A 20,185-nucleotide genomic window follows, 5' to 3' on the forward strand; every position below is an offset into this window, starting at 1 on the left:
AAATTTCATAAATTATAAGTCATCCTAGGAAACAGCATCAACTGTGGTCTGTGTTCTGCTTCTAGCTTCCTTTGTACTGCTTCCTTTCATTTAGCCATCAAAAAAAAAAAAAACTGCTTAGAAAGTTTGATCATCATCAGATTTTCCTCTTCTCAGTCTGTTCTTCCCAATCCCAACCTTATTACCTATCAACTCCTGTTTTAGAGTTTATTCCTATTGTATAAAATGAACACAAAGAAACTTCAAGTAACAAGCTGATGATGAGCCTCATCACATTTCAGTCTGGTGAATTCTCTTAGGACTCCTCTCCCCTAACAGTAGTAGTCCTCCTGGACTGCAGCGCCCTCAGAGGCAGGCAGAGAAACCTGATTATCTCAATGATTCACCAGCTAATGTGTGTATTTCCTTTCCTTAAGTGCTGTTTTCCTTTAAGATGTAAGCTATGGCCAGACTATCTTGCTTGCTATCAGAACAAGGGATCAGAACCTCAAAATTGTACTTGCCAGAGCTCAGTAAAAAATGAGATTACTACCAAGGCATGCTGAATGTTGTCCCAAAGGTTACCTGATGTCTATCCCATTTTTTCCTCTAAATACAATTGCCTTTCACAATATATTTTTGTAAATCCAAAAAATAATGACACTAACATTTAAAGTTATTTTATGGTGACAAAGGAACTTCAAAAATATATCACTAGAAGATAAAGAGTACAATCGGATTGGCTAAAATTATATATATATATGTATGTATATCCCCAAAACAGCAAATGATACCTCATTTGAAAAAAAAAAAAAAACAATTTGTGGTTGAGTGCTTCTAAAAATGAGTTAAGGGTTTCTTTAGAAGTTTTCTCAAACATACCTAGAACTATCAAAATATTCCATCTTATCCTTCCCACCTCTACCCCTATAAATGCCCTACAACTCAATCAACAGTTCATAATAGTACTATTTTCCCATCTCTATCTATACATGCAAAAGTTTTATGTCATTTTACCTAGATACTCTAAAGTTAAAACAATTCAGTTGCAAGAATTAACAGAGACCAGAATCCTATCACTACTTTTAACTTTAAAATGAAAGTAAAAGTTTTTTCTCAGTAATGAAAGCTATAGAAAAATAAAGACACACTTCCTTTGAATGAAGTTATACTAGTACCCTCAATCTAACTACAAAATGACCATGAAATTATTTAAATGTTAATAGGATAGATGCAAGGAGGAATTCTTAGAAACAATTTCAAAAGACATTACATTGGCCAAAAAAAAAAAAAAAAAAAAGAGCCTGTAAATACTGCCCTGCATGGAAGACTCTATTCAAAGTCAGAATGAAAATAAACCCTAATAGGCAAATTACACTTTAATTCAGGTACTATTCCAACTGTATGTCTCAGATACAAAAAGGAGGGAGGAGGAAGCACAGTACAATGCAGTGCCTCTTAGGAAAAAGCAGTTCCAGAGTTGAGACAAAGTGTGTTTAGTACAGTCCAGTGTCCATGACTTCTAATTAGGAGCAACTTTCTCCAGCACAGATGTGAAAATGGGAGAAGTGGGAGGGTAATTTAAAGCACTTACTGAGCTTCAGTCCAGACTGGAAAGTTTGCTGCAGGCAATTGTGCTAAGGTAGGGCCTTGAGAAGGAATAAAGGGTAGAAAAAAGTTTTACAAAGAACTGATAAATGCTCTACAATGTTGGTATAGAAGTCTAACTGCTTTCTTCTACATCTTTCATAAGTTCAGGATTTTTCTTTTGTTCTTTTAAGAACTTTTTCCTGTGTAGTGCTTGCTGCAGATTGCTGATGTAGTTCCCAATTCCTGCCTTCCTTTAGTGACTATTACTAATAGACTGCCAAAGGCTGAGTGAAATGCACTTAAGAAGAAAGAAATCACCTATCTTTGCCAAGATGCACATGCTGCCCAGTACCTGAGGAAGAGCTCTGCTGTCGCTGGCCAAGAGAAATGCCAGTTTAACCTCTGCCTCCTCCTTCCAAATCCATTGCAAATAAATGTGTATGTGCCACTTGCAGAGAATCTGCCTGACTCACCCCCACTGTCTTCAGCGTGCCAGAGATGTGAATGCTCGGTACAGGAGTGGTCAGTGAAGTGGGGGCCGCGGCCTCGGTGGCACTGAGTTCCCCAGGCTTCCCCCTCTGATGTGTCTGGGTATGTGTCCCCCGCCCTCAGGCAGGTGCCTGGCCGCACTGCGACCACCCAGGCTCACGGGAACACACGTGTCACCGCGTCCGAGCCAGCCTGCAGCGCACACTGGCCCCACAATCCTAGTAACAACATCCAGTTATGAGGAGGGGGCTAGGCGGTGGGAGGGAACAAGACCACCACAACTCTTCCCGTAAACGCTAAGAATCGGGGGGGGGGGGGGGAGTACTTTTCCGCGGAAGCAGCCTGCACAAGTCTCGGGAGCCCAACCCAGGGGATGCCCGGCCCGCAACTGACCTCTCTCTCCTCCCCCGAGCGCGCCGAGGCCGCCTGAGCGCCCTCCAGGACCGGCCCTCAGACCCCCGCTTGCCACCGTGGTGAGGCTGGGGACTTGGCCGACCCACCCGCGGTTGCTCCGGCCGGGTACTTACCTCCTGGGATCCGGCTTCCGTCGCTCCTCCAGTTTGGCGGCGGAGTGTGTGGCTGCAGCGGCCGCCGCCGCCGCCGCCGCCGCCGCCGCCGCCGCCGCTGCTTTCGCTGCCACCACGGCCGCTGCCGCCACCAAAGCGCTGCCCGGCGCCCCGCCGGGGTTGGAGGCTGGGGGCCCGCGGGGTCCTGGGAGGCGTGGGCCCGGCGCGCAGCGGCGCAGAGCCGGGGGAAGTTGTCGGTGCGAGGCACGGAGCGATCGGGACGCGAGTCACCCGCTCCCAAGTAGTCACAACTTTGCCGCCTGGGTGGGTGCGCGCTCTGGGGCAGAGAGAGGTGAGCGCGACAGAGCGGGGCGAGGGCGCTGAAGCGGGAGGGTCTTCGAAGCAAGCTCCCCTAGAACCTGAACCTCCCGGGAGGAAGCGGGAGAAGGTGGCGCGGGGGGGGGGAATGTCTACACGGCCCGCGTGGTGCGCGGCGAGTGAGGGTGTAAGGGCGCGGGCGTCTACTCTGCCTCCTGCAGCTCCTGCATATTTATAGGAATCTCCGATGTAACTGCCAGTAGCTAACACTGCAGCAGAGGTGCCCAGTCCGGGCGCCCCTCGGCAACAAACCGGGAATCCGGGAAGGCGGCAGCGACTGTGCCGCGAGCGCGAGCCCGCGATCCATATTTAAAGCCGCGAGTGGCCTCGGCCGGCCCCCTGCCCTGCCCTCGCTCGCTCCCGCCCGCTCCCGCCCGCCTGGCCCCCACCTCTCCCAGCCGCCGCTCGGCGTCAGCCGCCTGGGCATCCGCGGCGGCTGGGAGGGGCCTCGCGCTGCGCCGCCTCCGCTGGGGGCTCGGGCTCTGCGCGCCGCGCCCGCCTGCAAAGGACCTAGCACTGGGGTCGCGACCGGCCGCCCTTGCCTCCCTGGGTTCTTTCTCCTGAGACCTTAGCGGGCTGCTAGGTCCGTCGTACTTTTGAGCCCTACTCCAAAGAGTTCCCTGCTGGGGAGAGCCTGAAGTTGCAAGCATTTCCCAGCCCCAGATCATTCTTGAAGCTACTTTATAAAACTTGAAGTGTATTGGAAGGTAGAGTACTGCCAGCACCCAGTATAGGCAACATTAAATCTTCAGCAAAGGATGTCTGGGCACATCGCGGTTCTCAGGCTTGACCTTCGTTTATGTCACTAATTGCTTCTGTCTTCTTCTGGAGTTAGGATTCCTAACACTCTTAGTCATCCAAGGGGGGTTCTTGAAATTTCAAAATGATCATGACTATTTACTCTGTTCTCAAGTCCAATTAATGAGAGTTAAGTACTCTTTGCCAAGCAAATAATAATAATATCAAATCAGTGACCCTGCACCATTATGATCAGTTAAGTAAGCCATTAAGATATGAACAGACGGTTGGGCTTGGGTGGTGGCTCCGTGGTAGAGCACTTGCCTAGCACGTGTGAGGCACTGGATTCGATCCTCAGCACCACATAAAAATAAATAAATAAAATAAAGGTATTTCAAAAGAGATGAACAGACTGGCAACATAGACACAATCTAATGTTCTGAAAACTGCTACAAAGTAGCCACTTAATGGATTTGAGCCACAATGTATGATTCAAGTGCATATGAATTTTCTATTAATGCACATTATATATGTTTGGAGGTCACTGATCAAACCGCACTTTCAATTGTAGCCACCAAAACACATAAAGCCCAAGAAAAATAATTTTCCATACTGACTGGCTGCTCCTGGTTCCAAAACTTTCTTCAATACAAAGCTATAGATAGTAAGACACGGGGAGGGAAATATTTGGGATAGAAGAGAAGTAAATTTAAGGAAGAGATTTTTTTTTCAATATATCAAGCTGGAAGAGATCCATGATGCCTCAAAAGGGCTTCGGAAGCAGATATAGAGTTCTTAGTTTTCAAAAACCTATATGTTTAAAATCCCTAATCAATGCTTCAAAAATACTAGGAAACACTAAGCTGCCTGATGTCTGAAATTAAAATACACTTATGTCATATGTTGAGCTGTTGTCACATCTGGATCACATGTATGTTCACACATTCTACATTTCCCACTGCAGTGACATGGGAAATTCAAAACGCAAGATAAAAGAAAATTGAGCTTTAAAACTTTCCCTTAAGTCATTTTCTTTTCTTTCCAGACTACTGTTAAAATTAACTGTCATTTCCTGGACACAGTTAGTGAGAATCAGCAACCCCAAAGTAAGTTCACAGGCAAAAAGAAATCACTTTTGTATTAAGAATTTGCCACTGCTATTAACAAGTTTTTCACACTGTGGATTATGTATTTCAACATAGCTGGCAATTTCTCATTATAATCTTGAACCAGCCATGAATAGTAAGCTTTGGTGACTGTTTGAGAAAGGAAAAGTCCAAGAAACACATTTTCCATGCATTCTGCTGCAAAATCTGTCAAAATGTCTTCAAACAAACTGGATAGGTAACACTTGGGAGGCATTTCACTATAGAGGTTGGCAAGATTTTACCCTGAAAGGGGTACATAGTTGGTGAAGTAGGATGGGAAGAAAAGAGAATGAGGGCATTCTGGAGGGAGATTTGCAATGGGTCTCAAATTAATAAGGAAAAGAGTTGTCTTTGGCAAAGATCCAGAAACCTCTGTTATCGGTCTCACTACTTGATGTTTGCTATCCCACAATTAAAAGAGCATGTTCCATTTCCTTTCCTATTGATTATTGCTCAGTAATTGAGATACATGTGTTTTTCCTTTGAAAGGTAATTTATTAACTTTTCCTGTTAACTCTGCATGTGGCCACCTTTCCTTTTGCTTTTCCGGGTGAGAACAATGAATCCCAAGATTCCTTTTTTTTTTCCACCAACCCTAAAACCTGTGTTATGGACTTTGAGTCTCATAAGTCCAAAGAAAGACTTATTTGTTCTTTTTGTTTAGGAATTCACACCGGTTGATGGCAAAAAGAATGAACAGAAAATATTGATGGCAGTAGAAAAAACAGCTTATAAGTAACCTTTACTAACAATGGTTTGTTTACTTTTTAATCAATAACTCTCTGTGCTTAATGACTTTCTGCAGTACCCACCCACTATTTAGCTTATTAATCAAGTTTCTGTCCTATCTTCCAAAGTCCTAATAGGCACCTGAGGAAAACAGAAAGAACCTTTGGTTCAGTAACAAGCACCATCTAGTGGTAGCCAGTGATGAAGCCTCTTGACAACAGAGCTCCAACTAGACTGACTAAAGTTTTTTCATAGGTATCAAAAGCATTCTTGGTCTCATATAAACATGGTATTCTATGACTCTAAAACAAGAATGTTGTATGTAGTAAAATAACACAACTCATAAACTCTGTATTGATTATTTAACAAATGTAGGGTGTAGCTCTGAACTGCAGATAGGATTATTATTACAAAAATTTCTCAATATTTGTGTGGTTTTTAAATAGGTCCTTAAAAACTTTTGCATTTAAGTTTCCTCATTACATAAAACAAGAAGAGCAATGGTTTGTAACTAAATAATTATATGTGTAAAGCACTTTGTTCAACATATAGCAAAACCCATAAACACACCTATTATATTTGAATGGTTTTTTCATTATTCTGTTTTATGAGGACAAAAAGTAAAAACATCATTGCATGTTTATCTTGGAGTTATAAAAATTATAACATTCATATACATTTCATACTGGAAACTAAATAGAAAGGTGGTACTAGGTATGTTATATCATGTTACTATAGACTTGAAAGAATGATCCGAAATGTTTCTCAATATCAAGTACTTTTTAAATATGTGACTCATTGGTAAAACTCTGACACATATTTGCTATACAAAATAGAGGTTTTCTTTGTGCCCATATTTATTTTGACTTGTACGTGTTTTGTTATTAAGCAATATTATAACAATGATCGTTGAAGTTGTCATCCTATATCAATTTAGTTAACCACATCATTACCTAAGAGTAAGAAAAAAAAATCACTTTTTTTCTCATTCTTTAAATAACTTGGGATGACACTGAAGATAGATAGATGATAGATAAATAGGTAGATAGATCACTAAAGGCCTCATTATTATTTCACTTATACTCCAGAAAGTTCATATCAACCTGCCAAATTCCTGAATAAATTCTTGAAATTTAGGTTCAACTAACCTAAATTTATAATCTACATTTCTTTATACAAACCCAGGATTTAAAAGTAGCTGAAACCCCTTTTTATGAGACAAGAAGGAAGGTGAAAACACTTTTGCAAGCTGTCAGCATGGCATGAGCTGGAGAAATAATTTTATTTGGCTAAACATGTGTCATAAGTTGCTTCACAGTTTTAACAACTAAGCTCTCAGCCATATCCAACTGTTATTTTAAAAACACATGCCTAAAGTCAAATATTAGAAGAGACTCTTCTAAAAAACGGGAGCCTATCTCTGTTAATGTCAAGCAATTTATTCAACCTTTCTGGGCCTCAGTTTCTTCAGAAGTAAAATCAAGGGACTTCAGTTACCCCAAAATTCAATAACTCTAGTAGGATACCAGAATAATTTCCTCTAATAAAATCTGAACAATACAGTGATAGAGAAACATGCAAATATTTCAGAAGTGTTACTGATGCATTTGTCATTGAATACTCTGTTTAGTAACCTTAGGCCAGTGTTTCAGCCTCTTCCTCCTACAGGAATTCTCCCATGGATCACAATAACACAGGACACAGATCTCTCTGTTTGGAATGGGAAAGGAACACATAAAACAAGCTACTAAGCCACTAAAACATACATGTGTTCCTAGTTAAAAAACATTGTCTGGTTTAAGGTAAGATAGTGGAGAATTATGTCAGACTTCTCTGCCAGGATGAACTTGTGTGTGTGTGTATGTGTGTGTGTGTGCGTGTGTGTGTGTTTTCACACCAGCAGCTTCCCAGACACAGACAGGTGCTTGTTCCTTTGTATCCTGCTGGCCTCCCACCTCCTTGGGAGATGAATAAACCCAGATGGCAGGCTGTTCTAAAGCCGCTCTTCCTTTTCTGCCTGTGGACTGAGTCATGTGGATCCAACTGTTCCACTGCTTGGAAACAGGTTTCCCTGCGGGCTGACCCACCACTGGATCAAACTGGACTGTAACCATTCACATCCCACTGATCTGCTCCTCAGACCTGACCTATTCTGGAAACCGCAACACCTGGTTCTCCTTGCAAGTAACAAAACAAATGACTCTCCAAGTATACATCTGCCAAACTGATGAGCTTATGGGAAATGCTGAAGGATGGAAATCTGAATGTTAAAAAGTTGCCTCCTTTTTCTCCCTCTCTTTAGGGAAAAAAACATTCTGGACCAATTTTCTCTTATGGTTTTCCAGTTTCATACTGCTGCTCAAGGACTGTTCAGTTCCACACAGAACATGGAACAGGTTTGGGTCATCCACACAATCAACAGGTTTTTATTAAGAAACTGTTTCCTTTGTGTCAAGGACTCTTCTAGTTGATGGGTTCCTAGAACAAGCCAAGTTCCTGCTTTGTGGAGCTGACAAGTAAACAAGTGGACAAGATCATTTCCACTACCTTCAAATGCTAAATGCCAAGAAGCGGCATACGTACTGCAAAGAGCATGACCATCCATCCCAGCTTCCAGCCCTAGTTTATTCCTCTTGTTGTTCTCAAATGATAATGATAATTCCCCTCGTGATCAAAAGTGAAATATTGAGGAGAAATTTTAGATCACCCCAGTTCTAGGAGAAATAAACCACAGTGATGTGAGGGAGGCTGATGGGGAAAGAGAGAGCTGCTTTCAAGTGTTGTTAAGGAAGCCATCTCTGGGACAATGGCTGCACACAAATCCGGATGACCAGAAACATAAATATAAAAATGTTTGACAGCAACTTGGCAGAACAAACAGCACCTGAAAGTGCCTTACACATAGTAGGAACTTAATATGTACCTCATTACTTGTAAGATGATTGATCATATTTATTCTTTTTTGGAACATTTTAATGTTAATTAAGAAGAAAGGCTTCTTAACCAGAATATATATTTTATTAAGACAGATTTCAGATGCCACAAATTGTTTAAGACATCATTCTTCTTACCTGATAACTTTTAAAACTATAACTACATATTTATTTGCATGTGCATAAAATATCTGTTAGAGGATACACAAGCAAATAAAAGCACTATTTGCCTCCAGGGAGGGAAAATAGATGACTGTGGAGTTCACACTTTTCATTGAATTTTTTGTACTTTTTTTGAATTTTAACCATGTGGATAGATTGCTTATTTTTTAATTTAAATTTGAAATTAAAATATATAAATAACCCCAGTTACATGCTTAAAGACATTTTTTAATGTGTGAATAACTCATTTAAACAGTAATCCATATGATAGACAGTGAGATTAATATCTTTACAAACTGTGACACAGTTTGAAACTATGGCTGGTGAGATGCCAGTGACAAGACTCGAATGTCTCACCCTTTCATGGTTATTGGATGTTGTTGAGTGCCGACACTATTCCCTCAGTGCCTGCCTGGCTTCCACTCAAATTTGAGTGTGCAAACAAAAAGATATTACCATTTTCTTGCACAAATAAAATCTGTACACAATTTTAAAATAACATTTTATCAAGCAACTTGATTAGAGCAGGTTAGTTTTCAAAAAAATCAAAATTTATTTTTTTCCATTATTAAAGCAATGTAGTCTCATTATTTTTAAAAGTTACAAAGTAGAAATAGATGGAATAGTAGTGAAAACTATCCTTTTCAGAGAAGACCATTTCTATTTTGACACATTTCTTTGCATGATTTACATTTCTGGCTTTTGGTTGACTGATTGTATTATATATATATATATAAAAGTTGGTGTGGTTCTTGAGAGTAATTTTGAGTAAGAACAATCTCTCTTGGCCTAAAACATAAGCTTTAAGAAATATGGCTAGAGCTGGGCTTGGTGGCACACATCTGTAATCTCAGTGATTTGGGAGGCTGAGGCAGGAGGATTATGAGTTCAAAGTCAGCCTCAGCAACTTAGTGAGGCCCTAAGGAACTTAGTGAGATTTTGTTTCAAAATAAAACATAAAAAGGGCTGGGAATGTGGCTCAGTGGTTAAATGCCCCTGGGTTCAATCTCTGGAACCTCCCCTCGCAAAAAAAAAAAAAAAGAAAAAGAAATATGTTTAGAAAAAAAGGTAGTTAATCTGAATTGGTTTCATCTTTTCAGATCTAGTTAAAGACTACTGCACTCTTAGCACAATTCCAGAATTGCCCTTAACTTATGAAAATTCAGAGGAATAGGCTCTCTGATAGCATTTTCCACTATCTAGCAATGAAAATATTGATAGCCTCACTAACAATAACAATAACCAGCACCTACAGTACTTTTGCCATGTTCCAGGGTCTATTCTAATGAATTAACTCATCCAATATTGACAATACCTATTGTTGGTAGTGGCTATCACTCTCACCTTCAGAAGAAGCTACATGGCTTTCAAAATTCCCTATGTTTCATACATGGTCAACTCTGTTTCAGATTGAGTTTGAAGAAGTTTGGAGTTGCAGTTGGCCTTTCTCTGGGAACATAAACATCTGAACCAGAAGAGTGAGCCAATTGTTGGGGAAATCCATACAATATCAGACCTAAACTATATCTACCTCTTAAATTTCAACAGAATCTGAGAGCACATATATAACTACATCAACATCTGAGAACTTGGCTGTCCAGAAACAGAATGTTGGACTTTGGAGATACTGTGCTTGGAAACAATATTTATTTGTTTATTTTCATGGCTACATTTTATTATGGCTATTTGAAATGAGATTTTGGTGGTGTTTTCTTCAAACTAAAATTACCTTTATGTGCTTTCTATCCATGATCCATGGGGCACATAGTAGATGTACAACATATAGATTTGAAGGACATTAATATTGTCTCATGAACCAATAACACTACAGTATTTGCTTATACTATAACTCTCCAACTTTTGATTTTTATTTTAAAAGAAGTAGGGAAAGGAAATCTTCTTGGTGTTCTGGAGGGTTTTGTTTTCTTGCTTTGGGTTTTTTGTTTTGTTTTGGTTTGGTTTTTGGTACTAGAGATTGAACACAGAGGCACTTAACCACTGAGCCACATCCCCAGCCCTTTTTATTTTTTATTATGAGACACGGTCTTGCTAAGTTGCTCAGGGCCTCACCAAGTTGCTGAGACTGGCTTTGAACTCACAATCCTCCTGACTCAGCCTCCCAAGCTCTTTGGATTACAGGTGTACACCACCACACCCAGTACTGAAGATCTTGTTTTGGTATCTAGTTAGTGGGCCTGGAACAAGAAGTCTTCATCCCTAAATTAAATGTTGAGGCTTTTATCTTTGTTTATAAAAAATAACATTTCACTTAGAGTTATAGGGAAATTAGCTACAAATGCCAACATATCTCCTTTCATTCAGTAATTCTTATTTAAACTCAAAAAAAGCTTAGAATTTAGTAAAATTTTGTCAGAACATATCTGTTCTAGCATATGTCATGGTAAGTCAGAAACTCAAAGAAGGAGATTATTCTAAAATTATTGATACATAAATTCCTTTTCTCTCAAGTTTCCATCTGAGTATTTGAGTAACTTTGATCCAAGGAAAGGAACCCCCAAATCACTTCATGGAACTGACATTTGTTCAGTTTGGTTTAGCAATGTCTTGGAACCAATAGCCTAGCATCCCAGTCCAGGGAAAGTGTTTAAATAAACTCAAAAGAAGAAAAAAGAATAAGATGAAAATGAAGCAAAGTCTAAGAATACTGGACAGCTCTCTCTGCCCAGTCAGTGGCCCTCAAACTCTATTAGTGTTTTTTTAATTAAATTAATATACAAAAAGTATTGACTCTTTACTTAACACTTTGTCTATTCTGGCAAGAGTAAAAGACATTTCACTTAGGGAAACAACTATTCGAAAGCTTCTGCTGACACTGCAGTTACTATTTGGAATAAAGTACAGAGTAATCAAGTAGATGGAGGTGATTTTTCAGAGAATACCAAAGAAAACATTACATACAAGGTGAAGTGGTGCTGTGCTAACAAATTGCTTTCATAGTCTTCCTATAGCATAGAACATCAGGCAAGGAAAATGGAAACAGTCCAGTTTCATACTAAAAAAAAAAAAAAAGTTAATCCAGTAAACTCAATGCTGCACTCAATAATTAATAATAGCTACTTTTATCAAGAACTTCCTAATTTTCATAGAAACCTTGCATGATAGTACAAAAATTATCTCTATGATGTAGTTGAAAAAAACAGGCTCAGCAATATCAAGTGACTGACCTCAGGTCATCCAAGTCCCAATGTTATACAGCCAGCATTCTGAATGGTCTAAGTCTATGCTCTATCCACTAGGAGCCTGGAACAAGAAATTCATTGTCTTCATTATACACCTTGGAGACACATGGAGGAAGTTGAGAATACTTGGTCCCTGGTCCTTGGATAGTGTCTGCACTGCTTCCCTCCACACTCCTTCCTCCCCACACCCTCGTCATCAGTGGGTATAGCCTGCACTCAAAGCCAGGTTAATTTCCCTAAAACACTATTTTCATTACCTTCCTTCCCTCCCTCCAACAACAAAACAAACAAACAAGAAAAGTTCAATAGTTCTTCCTCCGTCATTGAAAGAAGTTCAAGTAATTTAGCTTGAAGTTAGTAACCTTTCATGACCTGGTTTCAACTGGCTGTATTTGCCACTGATCCCATGTGCAGGACTTCTCACCATTTCTTAATCACGTATTTTCTGTTCTGGGTCCCAGTCCCTTGCTCATGCTATTTATCGTACCAGGATTATTTCCTCCATCTCCAACTATTGAAAGCCTTGTTTTTAAACATCCACTTCAGATTGCAACCTAATCCTGATTATCTTCTCTGATGAGTTCAGCCCTAAAGGCCTCTATCTCTTCCCTGCTGGTAACCTTAGGTTGGGCCCCTTCCATGTCACTTATACCATCACCATGTATTGAGGCTTTTGGTATATTTTCCTTTTTTCTCTCACTAAACTGTAGTCTCTATAAAAGTAGGAAATGTGTCTTAAACATTTTTACATTGTTTAATCTCCTATAGTACAGTCCCTTGCATACAATGGGCACTTGTTTAAAACTGAATAAATAAACGGAATAATGAATAAGTTAAGAAGCCCGAGGCTGGGTGGGAGCCCCTGAGTGGGTTCGGTGGATGGTATGGCCTTCGCCATGCCTTCATCGCCGCTGCTGCGGGTGGAGGTGGTGTGCTAAGTAACCAGAATCAGAGCATGGAGGTGCACAACATCCTCAGCAAGCGAGGATTCAGCGTCCAGTCCTTCGGAACAGGAACTCACGTGAAGCTCCCAGGACCAGCACCTGACAAGCCCAATGTCTATGATTTCAAAACTACATATGTCCAGATGTACAATGATCTTCTAAGGAAAGACAAAGAACTGTATCCCTTGGGTTGCCCTTAGAGAACCCAGGGGGCAGCTGCAGGCAGGTGTGATTGGTGACAGGCATGTTGCTCTAACTCCCTCTCTGTAGGGACATGTTTGGGTGAAGTAGGCCCCTTTCTCTTCTTGCTGCCCACTGGCAGGTCCCAGTGCTAGATCCATTTGAGGCAGTGGCCATGGAAAGCATACATGCAGACAGATGTGAAACCCACATTGACATGGTCAAGCAGAGGCCCTGACATAATATGAACAAAGGTGGGGAGATAGCACCACAGAGTGCCCTTGCACTCACACTGCAGGGCTCTAACTGCCTCCCTTGCAGGTGGGCACCTGCATGTGCACTGACATGTGGTCTGGCTGCTTTTAAGGCCTCTCTGGTTCTTGGAGGACCAGATGAAGAAGGCCAAGTTTTCTACCAAATAAAGTATGTTAGGAGCAAAAAAAAAATGAATAAGTTAAGGTTAGATTTAGTTAGTTAACAACTATAAGTTATTGTATAAATTAGTTCAAATAGAGAGAGAACCCCCTTGAAAAGTCAGTTTGAACCCCAAAGCACTTGGAAGTTTTTATTTTTCTGTGGCTATTAATGTAAAAGTCATCTCTTATGTCCAGTCATGGGCTTGAGTAAAATAAGGATGTTTTCATGAGGAATTAGACTTATACATACAATTTGCTCCTTGTTTTAAACCATTCATTCAAAAGATAGCTGTGGAATACCTATTATGCACAAGATCCAGTGAAGTACTGGAAACAGAGTAAAGCAAGACAGTCAAGGCTACTGGCTACATGGAGCTTGAATTCTAGTTTAAAAGAGAGGCAATAAACAAGTAAACATAAAATAATAAGATAAGCTCTACCGTAGAAATTAATAGTGTAGTTCACATGAAAGTAATGAGGTTCAATGCTTGAGATTTGCTGGTTAGGGAAGGACTAAGGTAGTAATGACATGAGGTTTGGAGAAGGAAGCAAGAGCCAGATTTTGTAGGGCTTTGTAGAATGAATTCAGATTTTTTTTTTTTTTTTTTTTTAGAGAGAGAGAGAGAGAGAGAGAGAGAGAGAGAGAGAGAGAGAGAATTTTATTTATTTTTTAGTTTTTTCGGCGGACACAACATCTTTGTTTGTATGTGGTGCTGAGGATCGAACCTGGGCCGCACGCATGCCAGGCGAGCGCTACCGCTTGAGCCACATCTCCAGCCCAAATTCAGATCTTATTCTAAGAGCAATCAGAAGCTACTGATCAATTTTAAATAAAGTTGTCACATGATCAAATTTAGGGTTTGGGAATTTCATTCTCAGAAGTGAATGGAGGGGCTGAGGTAATGGCTCAGTGCAAGCACTTACCTCGCACATGCAAGGCCTTAAGTTTGATCCTTAGCACCACATAAAAACAAATAAATAAAATAAAAAGTTATAATTTTTTTTAAAGAAGTGAATGGAGAGGCCAGGTGTGGTGGCACAAGCCTGAATTCCCAGCGTCTCAGGAGACTGAAGCAGGAGGATCACAAGTTCAAAAACAGCCTCAGCAAAAGAGAGGTGCCAAGTAACTCAGACCCTGTCTCAAAAGAAAATAGAAAATAGGGCTGGGGATGTGGCTCAGTGGTTTAGTGTCCCTGAGTTCAATCCCTGGTACACCCCCCCCCCCAAAAAAAAAAAAAGTGAATGGAGAACAGATTGGAGATGAATGAGAGTTGGGTTAGGGAATGCTATGATTTGAATGTTTGTCCCTCTAAAACTCAAACTGAAATTTGTCATTGTAACAATCAGCATTAAGAAGTAGGACCTTTAGGAGGTGATTAGGCCATGAAGGCTTCACCTTCCGGGATGGAATTGATAATATCATAAAAGAGCAAGTTCAGGTCACTCTTGCTCGCCCTCTCATTGCCTTCCACCATGCAATGAGGCAGCAAGAAAGCCCTCACCAAGATGCTGGCACCTTGATCTTAGACTTGCCAGCCTCCAGAACTGTGAGCCAATAATTATCTGTTCATTATAAATTAGTCAGTCTCAAGAATCCTATTACAGCAGCACAAAACAGACAAGACAGGAGGTGAGTGCTGAAGATGGACAGAAATGGATAAATCTGAGAGACATCTTGGAGGTAGAACTAATTGATTAGATGTAAAAGTTCAAAGAACAAAAATATAAGAATGACTTAAATTTTGACTAGGAAATGGTGACATAGTCTAAGATGGAAGCACCTGATGAAGAGAAAATTAGGAGAAAACAAAAATCACTATTTTGATTTTGGGGAAAGACAACACTATTTTGAACACAGTAAGTATGAGATGCCTTTTAGACATTCAATTCTAATCAACAACCAACATCACAACAACAACAACAAAAAGTTGCCATTTTACTAGTTACACATTCTCCCAATTATATACTCACTTTTTCTTTGGCCAGCATGGAAGACTATATTCTCAAAGACAATGTCAGCAACATGTCCCATTTCCACATCCTCTTCTCCAATTGACCTTGCCAGTCCACTGTGTGAAGAGGCAGAATCTAATTCTCCTCTCCTTGAATATGAGTGAGCTTGAAACTTCTTTGACCAACAGAGCAGCAAAAGTAAGGCTGTGTGTTTGCTGGAACAGTCATGCTTGGAGCCTTAGCTGCCTTGTAAAGATCCAAATACACTAAAGCTGCCATGCCTGGTCCTAAATCACTTGGAGTGTGTCCACAGGGAGAAGCCACCACATACAGGCAGACTGGTTGGCAGTTCTAATTCTTCAGGTCTTCCCAGCAGACATGTGAGTATAAAGGAGCCTCCAGATGATTCTGATCCCCAGCCATCAAATCACACCAGCCCTCAAATCTTCTCAACTTGGAATCCTAAACACTGGAGAGCAGAGACAAGCCATCTTGCTGTGCCCTATCCTAACCCACAGAACCCATGAGGATAATAAAGTGATTATTATTGTAAGCCCCTACATTTTTTGATAGCAGCAATGATATCCTTAGCAAGATGTTCAAACCAAATGTTATTTCACTTACTCAAATGAAGGTTGAATAACTGTATTAGTAGTAACTATGAGAAAGACAAGGAATCTGAAGTTCAGACATAAATTTGGCACTTAATTCTTCTAAATTATGTTTGATAGTAAAGTACATTCAAGTTTGATAAAAGCTAGAGTAAAAGGAAGGCATATTTTAAAACCCTGACGCATATTTCAAATCTCTTGATTCCCCTTACATTCCATAAGTAGTTTTCCTGCACATATCTCTAAGTTCACATAAGTGGAGCTACAAATAGAATTAGACTGCTATGGATAAAATTCGTATGCATGACAGATGGTTAGGGAATTGGAACACAAAGTTGTTTGTTTTCAAAAACAATTCTCTATATTTTTTTCTTTTTAACACCTAATATTTTCTCCTCATCATTCTTACAAGAAGTGTAAAATAGAAGAATTTGGCCTTGGCTAATTAGAATGTTTTTTTTTCCAGAAATATGTTGATCTGAGAACTATTTTAATGTAATTATATTAAATTTTGAAAGTAAATTATTTTCCTAGTAATTAGGACTTTTTATTCCATAAGTGAATAATGTCCATTTATTTTGCCTCTACAACAATTAGAAATAGATACTGAGCACTCCATTTGAGAAATTGTTAACAATAAACAATATCCCCCAAGATAGCAGTTATTTTAGCTACTGACTCCTGGCTCTGACAGAGTGGCTATTTAATACTATTTTACTTGCTAGTAAGCCAATAAGATTTAAAACCCTTGCAGAAATGCATAATCAATATGAAACTTTTTGTCCATTATGGACAAAATAAACTGAACTCAAAGCTCTTGGCTCTACTTCTGCTTTCACTATTATGCACTATAGATAATACCAATATTACTATGTTCTATTTAGAGTGTTAAGATTCTGGAAGCTCTCCCAAAATAGTAATTACATGTGTTTAAATATTTTTTTTACTTCCTTCCAATGAAACAAACTAACGTGTTTAGTATTTAAAGACTGAGACTATTCAAACTGCCAAAGGGAAATTTTTATTTTGGAACTTACTAGGGTCATTTCATTTTTTAAATGATACACTATAACAAGAAGAGATACAAAACCAATGTGTTTTGTTGTTTTGTTTTGAGAAGAGTTTGGATTTGGAGGCTTATTTGTCAGGAAAGTAGACACAATAAGAAATGGGATAAGATATTGGTTTAAACCATGGGGTCAAGAAACTTTTCCTGCAAAGAGCCAGATAGTAAATGTTGGCTTGGCCAACAGGATATTTTGTCTGTGAGAAAGCAGCTGTAGGCAATACGCAAGTGATGGGTGTGGCCAGTTTGGGCCAGAAGACCACACTTTGCCAACTCCTGGTTTAAACTAAAGGCAACTTTATTAATTAAACCTATTGGAACATAATCAGGTTTACATGTAACAATATCTACCATTCAAATCTTCTTGGTGTGCCTTTATATATATTGTTTCATTTTATTTCAGACTATACCAAGTCTCCTCACTCAACCCATCCTCCCAGGTTGCAGCAGACTGAGATAAGTCAATTATTGTATTACATTAATGATTGGAATGCTACAAAACGACTCTGGGTCACCACCGCAGAAAGAAACAGCTCAAAAGACTGTATCTGGTATTTTGGAGTGGGAGGGAGATGTAAAAAACACTAGTTCAGGATGCTTAGCAGTCTATTATCTTGTACTGATATGTCTAAATTAAACCATGGCTGATATGAAGTATACTCCTCAAAGACACTCCTATCACACAGTGAAGTAGATAATCCCAGTTCACTTAATTGGACAGCCCTAATAAAACTGGAGTGACAAGAGAAAAGCCCACACCTTGAACATGCTCATTTTGAAGTAAAAGTGAAGAAAAATAATAGAAAATGTTATTTTAAAAAGCACTTAATGGCCTCCTCTTTATACACTCAGAGAAGTGTATAATGTACTCTTATGGCCAAGTGATGCATCTGTTATTTACCTGGCCTAAAGTTTTTGGTTTTTTCCCAGTTTATGTACCAAACACTTTCTAAAAAGTTATCTCCTTTCCATTCCATATTAGAAAGTCAGTAGATAATAACTAAACTGAAATACCTAGTGCTGAGAGCCATAGCCAAGTAGCAATGACGCATGGCATTTTGCTTTGAAAGGTGACCCTGCTCAGGGATTAGGGTGGATCCTCCTGGATTAGGGTGGCTCCAGGTTTAGGGTGGATCCTGCTGGATTAGGGTGGCTCCAGGTTTAGGGTGGATCCTGCTGGATTAGGGTGGCTCCAGGTTTAAGGTGGAACCTGCTGGGAATAGGGCTATCCTGCTGCCTCAGGCGCCTGCTCCTTTAGAGTTACCATTGAGTTCTCTCAAGGTTCTGAGAGAATTGGTACACAGAGCCTGGTGGAGGGAGTGTATTTTTCCCAGAATGTGCGTGTAGAGTGTCGGGGAGAGTTTGGGAATAAAGAGTTGCTGTTTGAATCTACAAGTTTTTGTGGTGGCTCGGTTATTTTTTGCTGCAGCCGGACTGCAGCACCTAGAAATAAATTAACAACTATATCATATAGATATATAATTCAGAAGTTAAGTGCCAAAAGGAACAAATAAACTAATTAAAAATAGTTTTCCTCTATGGGCCAAGAAATGGCAATATAATAAACCTTTTGCTATTATTTTAATATATTTTTTAAAACATCATCTTCCTTCTACTTGTATGATTCTGATTTCTATTATTTTAATATATTTTTTAAAACATCATCTTCCTTCTACTTGTATGATTCTGATTTCTAGCTCTCTGGACTTTTAGTTATTGCCAAATATTAATTTATTCCTTATAAAGGACCACAGTATTTTAGGAATATCATTTTAGTGAAAAATAATATTATCAAAATAGTATATATAACAAAATGAGTAATAAAGTCAGTAAAAAATAAGTGGAACTGAAATTTCAAATATGTGTATTTGATGGGTCCTTGAGTGTCTTGTCTTCCTAACTTTACATGATCAAATCTTGAACATATACGGTAGCCATTAAGAATTATTTTTCCTTTTCATAGCCTCTCCAAGTTTGAACTCACCTAGGTGCAAAATCAAGCATAAAGATAAAATGTCCTTTCATGGAGGTAATCTTTAGTTCCTTCTGAGCTACCCCACTGAGTCCACTTTCCCCTATCCTCTGCATTGTTAATGACTCACATCTCACTCTCCTCAACTATGGCTCCACTTAAAAGATAAGGAAAGAAAGTTAAGAGATCAGGGCAAGAGCAACAGAATTTGAACTCTGCTGCTTAGCCATGAACTGAGACCACTAAAATATGGGAAATGTCTGATTAATAATTGTGTACATACCTAACTGTCAGTAGTGGCATCAAAAGGGATAAAACTATCCTATTCCTTATAGGATGACCTGCCTGTGAAGACTACACTTCATAACAAGAATATAAAAGAAAGAGCATAAGCTTTCAAGTCAGACAATCCTAGGTTCAAAGCTTAGTTCTACTATTTATTCTCTGGGTAACTTCTATTATTGTGGTGGTAGTGGTAGCAATATTGGTGCTGGTTGTAGAGGTGGGGTATTGCTGTGTAGTTCAGTAACCTCATGAGGACACAATTTACAGTACCAAAATAATGTTAAATAACCTCTCAGTCCACCAGCATATTGAATGCCTCTATCTATATTCTATCTTCAACTGTGTAAGCCAAGACTATTATCTCTTCAGTGATGTTGATTAAGGACATTGCTTGACATGAAAATAAATACTGTAATAATTTTCATTATTAATTCATTTCCTTATTTCCTAGGAAATTGCAAATCTCACTGTAACCCAATACCCAATTAGTAGAGTCAGAGTGGGAGAATGATCAGAATTACAGAGAAGAGGAACAGATCTGTTTTTTAATTTGCATTCTTATGCCTTTCTTAAACTCCAAGAACAGAGTTTATAACCCACATGGGTATCCATTATTCCCTCTCATCGTTTGTCTTTCTTCATATCTTAAAATGTCTTAACAAATTTATCCTAGCACAGAGTGCAGGACTCAGAGCCTATAGTTGTCTTTTACCACCTGCCATGTTTCTAGCCTGTTTTGCAGCATTCATTCATTCAAAAATTCATAGAATGTAGTACGTATTGAACACTATGCTCAGCAGTGGGGATAAACCCCAGTTAACAAGACATGGTACAGTCTTTGCCCTCATGAAACTTACTGAAGAGTTCCTATGGAAGATCAATATTAAACGATTACACAAAAAGTCA

At 39.5% G+C, this 20,185-nt stretch overlaps 1 protein-coding gene across 1 annotated transcript in view; it reads right to left on the reverse strand.

Annotated features, from left to right (window-relative positions):
• The window catches only part of Slc4a4 (solute carrier family 4 member 4), a 319,583-nt gene extending 316,928 nt beyond the window's left edge, over positions 1 to 2,655 (reverse strand). The window contains exon 1 of the mRNA XM_026402584.2: positions 2,586 to 2,655. The gene's annotated coding sequence lies outside the window, so the exon portion shown is untranslated. The remainder of the gene's footprint in view (positions 1 to 2,585) is intronic.
• Between the last annotated feature and the right edge of the window lie 17,530 nt (positions 2,656 to 20,185).

This window comes from Urocitellus parryii, chromosome 10 (assembly GCF_045843805.1).
Source record: "Urocitellus parryii isolate mUroPar1 chromosome 10, mUroPar1.hap1, whole genome shotgun sequence".
Taxonomy (NCBI): Eukaryota; Metazoa; Chordata; class Mammalia; order Rodentia; family Sciuridae; genus Urocitellus; species Urocitellus parryii.